This window comes from Psammomys obesus, unplaced genomic scaffold (assembly GCF_907164565.1).
Source record: "Psammomys obesus unplaced genomic scaffold, mPsaObe1.curated_primary_1811, whole genome shotgun sequence".
Taxonomy (NCBI): Eukaryota; Metazoa; Chordata; class Mammalia; order Rodentia; family Muridae; genus Psammomys; species Psammomys obesus.
This window is the reverse complement of record NW_026587215.1, coordinates 3,816,672-3,822,235: the sequence shown is the minus strand read 5'-3', so window position 1 is coordinate 3,822,235 and position 5,564 is coordinate 3,816,672.

The following is a 5,564-nucleotide window of genomic DNA, read 5'->3' as shown; positions in this document are numbered from 1 at the left end:
TTTCTCATTCTCTGGCTGGTTCCATTTTCTCCTGTGTTCTCTCTCTGCAACCCGTCTCTCTATTACTGTCCAGGTAAAACTACCCCCTCTCTCTCCTTCTCTGTGTTGCTCCCTTAAGCAGCTTCCCTTTCCTCCCTGTTCTCCTGAGAGTTGGGCGTATCCTATTCTGTCAAATCTTTCTCTGATTTGCCACTTTTTCTGCCACTCAACCAAACGTCACTTTCAACATGGGTGCTTCCTTCTACAAATTAACTTTTCTTTCGTTGTTTGGGATTGAAGGTGTGTACCAGCAGTCCTGGACCTAAGGTTTTCTGAAACTTGCTCTATACCAGGCTGGCCTTGAACTCAGATCTGCTTGCCTGTCTCTTGGATTAAAGGCATGCTTGTATTCCAGCTCGATCACACAGTCCTACAAGGGTTTGGATGTGACGATCTCTTGCCATGTTCTGAATCCAAATTCCTCTACAGGTGTTGTTGGGTGGGATCGGGCTGTGAGCTAAATAAGGGCGTCAACAGCGACTCTGTGAAGGGAAATGGAGGGGAAGGTATGGGTAGCCGCACATACAGTTCTAGCTGCTGACCTAGGAGGGTGAGGCTGGAGGACTGTGTGAGCAGTCCTCAAAACGCAATGGAATCAACAAAAGAAGAGAGAGAGAGAATTTAAAAGGCGGGGAGGTAGAGATGGCTCAGTGGGTGGAGGCTCTTACCACGGAGCCTGATGGTCTGAGCTCAGTCCCGGGGCCCCAGAGGGTGGAGGAAGTGTCCCTCTGACCGCATGGGCACTGCGGTGTTCTAGTATGGGTGTGCACTCATGCACACACGTGTACACAGAGAGAATAGGTAAATGTAACAAAAATTTAAAGAAGAGAGCCGGGTGTGGTGGCGCGTGCTTTTGATCCCAGCACTCAGGAAGGAGGCAAAGGCAGGCGGCTCTCTGAGTTCGAGGCCAGACTGGTCTACAAAGTGAGAAACCCTGTCTCGAAAAATAAAAAAACAAACAAAAAAAAAAAAAAAAAAAAGAAAGAAAGAAAGAAAATTAATGAACCAGATATGGTGGCGCACTACTTTGATCCAAGTATGTAGAAGGCAGAGGCAGATGGAGTTCAAGGCCAGCCAGGGTTACATAATGAGATCCTGTCTCAAAGATGTGACACACACACAAACATCTGCATTACCAAAAAAGTCCCAGCTCAGACGGATGCGAACTTCCATAAGCTACATAGGACCCCCTTTAACCCTGCACATCTCTATGACATTATCAACAGGAGACAGGAGTCTAGTAAGAATGGCTTATTAGAGCATGAGCCCAGGGCTCACTGGGTTATGGAGCCCAGAGAGGTGGGCAGGATCCAGGAGGTGTGTGTGTGGGGGGGGTGTCGGGTTGTGCTTTGCTCTCGTGGGAATCCCTTTCCTTTTTGGATCTCAGTTCTGTTTGTAAACGGTGTCACTGTGAGGGTCCTGTCCCATGTCTAGCTGGGGCAGAGTTACAGCCAGGAGGGGCACAGGTGTGGGCGCTAACCTCTCTTCTCACACCCTCCCATAAGGAAACAGCACTCCTTTAATCCCAGCACTCCAGAGGCTGAAGCAGGTGGATCTCTGGGAGTGTGAGGCTAGCCTGGTCTACATAGTTCCAGGACAGTAAGATCCCTATCTCAAAAAAACAAAACAAAACAAAACAAAACAAACAGATTTTTATTTTTTTACATCTCTTTATGCGGGTCCTGAGGGAATGGGACTCAGACTGTCAGGTGTAGCCCAAAGCACTTTTAACTGCTGACTCATACAGCCAGACCTTCGTTCTTTTTCTTTCTCTTTTTAATTAGACCCTGAGCCTAACCCACGGGAAGGCGTTGGCTCAGCCGAGCCTTCCCGCTTCATTAATCTAATTTAGATTATCCCACACATGCATGCCCAGGTGTTAACCTCGTCTGGGTAATTGCCCACAGGTGTGCCAGGAGGTTTGCCTCCTGGGCGATTCTGGATCCTGACAGGCTGGCAATCTGTCTTAATCATCATCATGTATGAGCCTCGGTGTTGAAGGACAATTCACGCAGGTGTGGGTTGGGATCAGGGAGTGCCCTCTTGTTGTGTAGACAGTCTTTCCACAGTCTTCTCCACCCCTGCCAGCGAGGCCAGGGCTCCTGCTTCCAGTGTGGGAGGCTCAGGCCATCCATGGGGAGAAGTCAGATGTGGGTTTGGCTACTCTGGTTGACTTCTGCTAGCCAAAGGAAGTTAGAGGGTGGAGGTCTGCTTTCAGCTTGGCCAGACACACCGATACCTGGGCTAGGAGATGACAAACCAGGATGCCCATTCTAGAGTGTTCTGAGGGTGTAACAGGACCGTGAGGTACTTCGTGTGCTGGGCAGCACCGCCCGAGGAGCCTGAAGACCTTTTCCCCACCAGCCAGGAGCCCTGAAAGTGGGCCTGGAGTACAGCCCACCGGTGGAAGATAAACTGAGGCTTACAGGGTGCCCCAGTGCCGGCTGCTGCCTGGACCACAGTTTGAAAGAAAGGCTCCTCTCACACGTCTCACTATGGTTGAAGAGATGGCCCAGTGGTTAGGAGCCTGAGCTGTAAAGAATAAAGTGATAATACACGGTGATCTCTTAAAAAGTTAACACTTCGGCCAGGCAGAGGTAGCGCACGCCTTCAGTTCCAGCGCTCTGGGATTTCTGTGAGTTCAAGGCCAGCCTGGTCTACAAATGGAGTCCGGAACAGCCAAGGCTTCACAGAAAAACCGTCTCAAAAACAAAACGATACAAACCAAACCAAACAGGATCTCTCAGTGCTCTTGCAGAGGACCTGAGTGCTGTTCCCCGCAGCCAGGTCAGGCAGCACACGGCCACTTGTAAGTGCGGCTGCAAAGGATCTGAAGCCTGTAGGGGCCTCCACGGGTCCCTGCATTCATCAGTATAAACACTCTCTCACACACACAGTTAGAAATTCTCTATTTACATAACCCAACTCTTATTAATCCCAGTACACAGAAGGGTGACGCAGGAGGATTGTGAGTTTCTCGGTGTTTAATTTGCAGAATGGCTTTTTTGCTGTTGTTTTTCCAGGCAGGGTTTCTCTGTAGCCTTGGCTGGCCTGGAACTCACCCTGTAGACAAGGCTGGCCTCAAACTCAAGAGATCTCCCTCGTCTGCCTCTGAAGCGTCGGGATGAAAGGTGTGCACCACCCCTGCTGGACAGACTGCACAGCCATCCTCCGAACTACAGGTACATCTTTCTTGTTTACAAGTAAAATTACAAATGGTTTCTGGTCCTTCAAACCACAGGGATCCCAAGTATTACCAATGTTGACAGTAAAATCGAGGGAGGGTACAGGCCTTGCTGAGGAAGCAGGAGCTGCTGAAAAGGCTGGAGGTGAAAGGGTTTGGAGGGTGTGCTAGAGGAGACTGAAAGGAGACTGTTTTGTTTTCGTTTTTTTTTTTTTTTCTTTTTTTGAGATAGGGTTTCTAAAATCTGTAGACCATGTTAGCCATGAGCTCACAGAGATCCAACTGTCTCCCAAGTGCCGGGATTAAAGGTGTGGGAGAGCTAACAATAAGCCGTGACAGGGCTGGTACCCTGAGTGTCTGCAGCCTTGCTTATGAAACTTGTCTTTTGCTCTAAGCACTATTGCTCCTGCAGAGGACCAGAGTTCACTTCTCGGCACCCACGTGGTGGCTTTCAACTGTAACTGCAATGTGGGGGTTTGATGCCCTCTTCTGGCTTCTACAGGCACCTGCATTCACATTCACACACACACACACACACACACACACACACACACACACACACTCACTCACACACGAGCGCATGTACCTTCTCTCTCCTCTTCTCTCACAAAACCCTAAAACTTGTCATTTGCTTGTGAAAATCTCAGGAACACAGAAAACTTGGGGAAGGGAAAGCCAGAACATTCTGACTTCTACTCAGGACCCATCATTTCCTTTTCTGGTGTGTATTTTCCTGAGAGACAAATGTAGCCGTGTACCCACGGAGATCAGAACTGTTGCCCAGGCTAGCCTCTCATTTACCATCTTCAAAACGCCAGCAGTATAGCCACGTGTCACCACACGTGGCTTCCCCCGAAATGTATTTATCCTTTTTGTATGCTCTTGTGTGTGTGTGCTCATGAAGGACACGGTGCGCACGCACACAGTGCTGAGGACAGCCTTGGTGCCCTACCTCATCTTGAGGCAGCACCCTCCGCTCTGCGTGCACACTCCCCCCCACCTCCCTGTGCGCAGAGAGCATGCCACCCACTCACCCATCTTCCCAGCTCCTCCTTTCATCTCTATTTACATTTATTTCTTTTTGTGTGTCTCTGCAGGTCTGCGGAGAACTTCCAGTATTTGGTTCTCTTTCTGCCATGTGGGTTCTGGTGACAGAACCACCTGCTGAGCCATCCTGTCAGCCTCCATTAATTTTCAGATTTTTATTTTGCTTTTGACATGGCCTTTCTGTCTGTGTTGCCCTGGAACTATGTAGGCCAGGCTAGCCTTGAATTCAGAGATCCACCTGCATCTGCCTCCTGAGTGACGGGATTGAAAGCATTAACTTGAAATGTTTTATTGCCGTCGTGGTGTATGTGTGAGAACACAGATGGCACACACTACAGCATGCATGTGGGGGTGGAGACGACATTCACTAGTCAGTTTTCACCTCTCAGCTGACTGAAGCAGGGTCTCTCGTTTCTGCTGGATTAACTAACCGGCTGGCTTAACAGAGGGCTGATTACCCACAAGAGCCACCACACCTGGCTTTGTTAGTTTTCAAGTTTTACTTACTTGTGTGCGCATGTGCGCGTGTACGCGTGCGTGTCTAAGGGCAAAACCAGAACAGCTCCCCAGGGGCTGGAGTTACAGATGTTCTAAGCTGAAATAGGTGTTGGGAGCCAAGCTTGTGCTTTGTTTTTCAAGACAGGGTTTCTCTGTGTAGCCCTGGCTGTCCTAGAACTCACTCAAATTCAGAGATCTCACCACCAAAGTTCTGGGATTAAAGGAGTATGCCACCACCAACTGGCTTGAATTTGTACTCTCAATCCATCTTTTTTCTTTTTTTTTTTCCCTAAAGATTTATTTATTTATTATGTATACAATGTTCTGTTTCAATGTATGCCTGCACACCAGAAGAGGGCACCAGATCTCATTAGAGCTGGTTGTGAGCCACCATGTGGTTGCTGGGAATTGAACTCAGGACCTCTGGAAGAGTTGCCAGTGCTCTTAACTGCTGAGCCATCTCTCCAGCCCCCACATCTTTTTTAAAAAACATAGTTGCTAGCAGGTGATTAAGTTCCTGGTCTTTTTGTTGGTTGTATCACAGTCTGTTCAAATTACCTCTGTCCTGATATGTGTCCTCCTTTCTTGAGAAAGAACAACAGGGTAGGCATTACTTTGACTGACAGGTGAAGAAGCTGAGGCACAGAAGACTTAGGCCTCTTGGCCAAGGGTAGCTAGCTGGTGTTGACGGAGCTGTTGCCTGCAATTCCAGAGACGAACCTTTTTGCTTGGCTCTCAGGCCGACATAGAAAGAGGAAATAAAGGAAGGAATAATATAAAAGACCACTGCCATAAC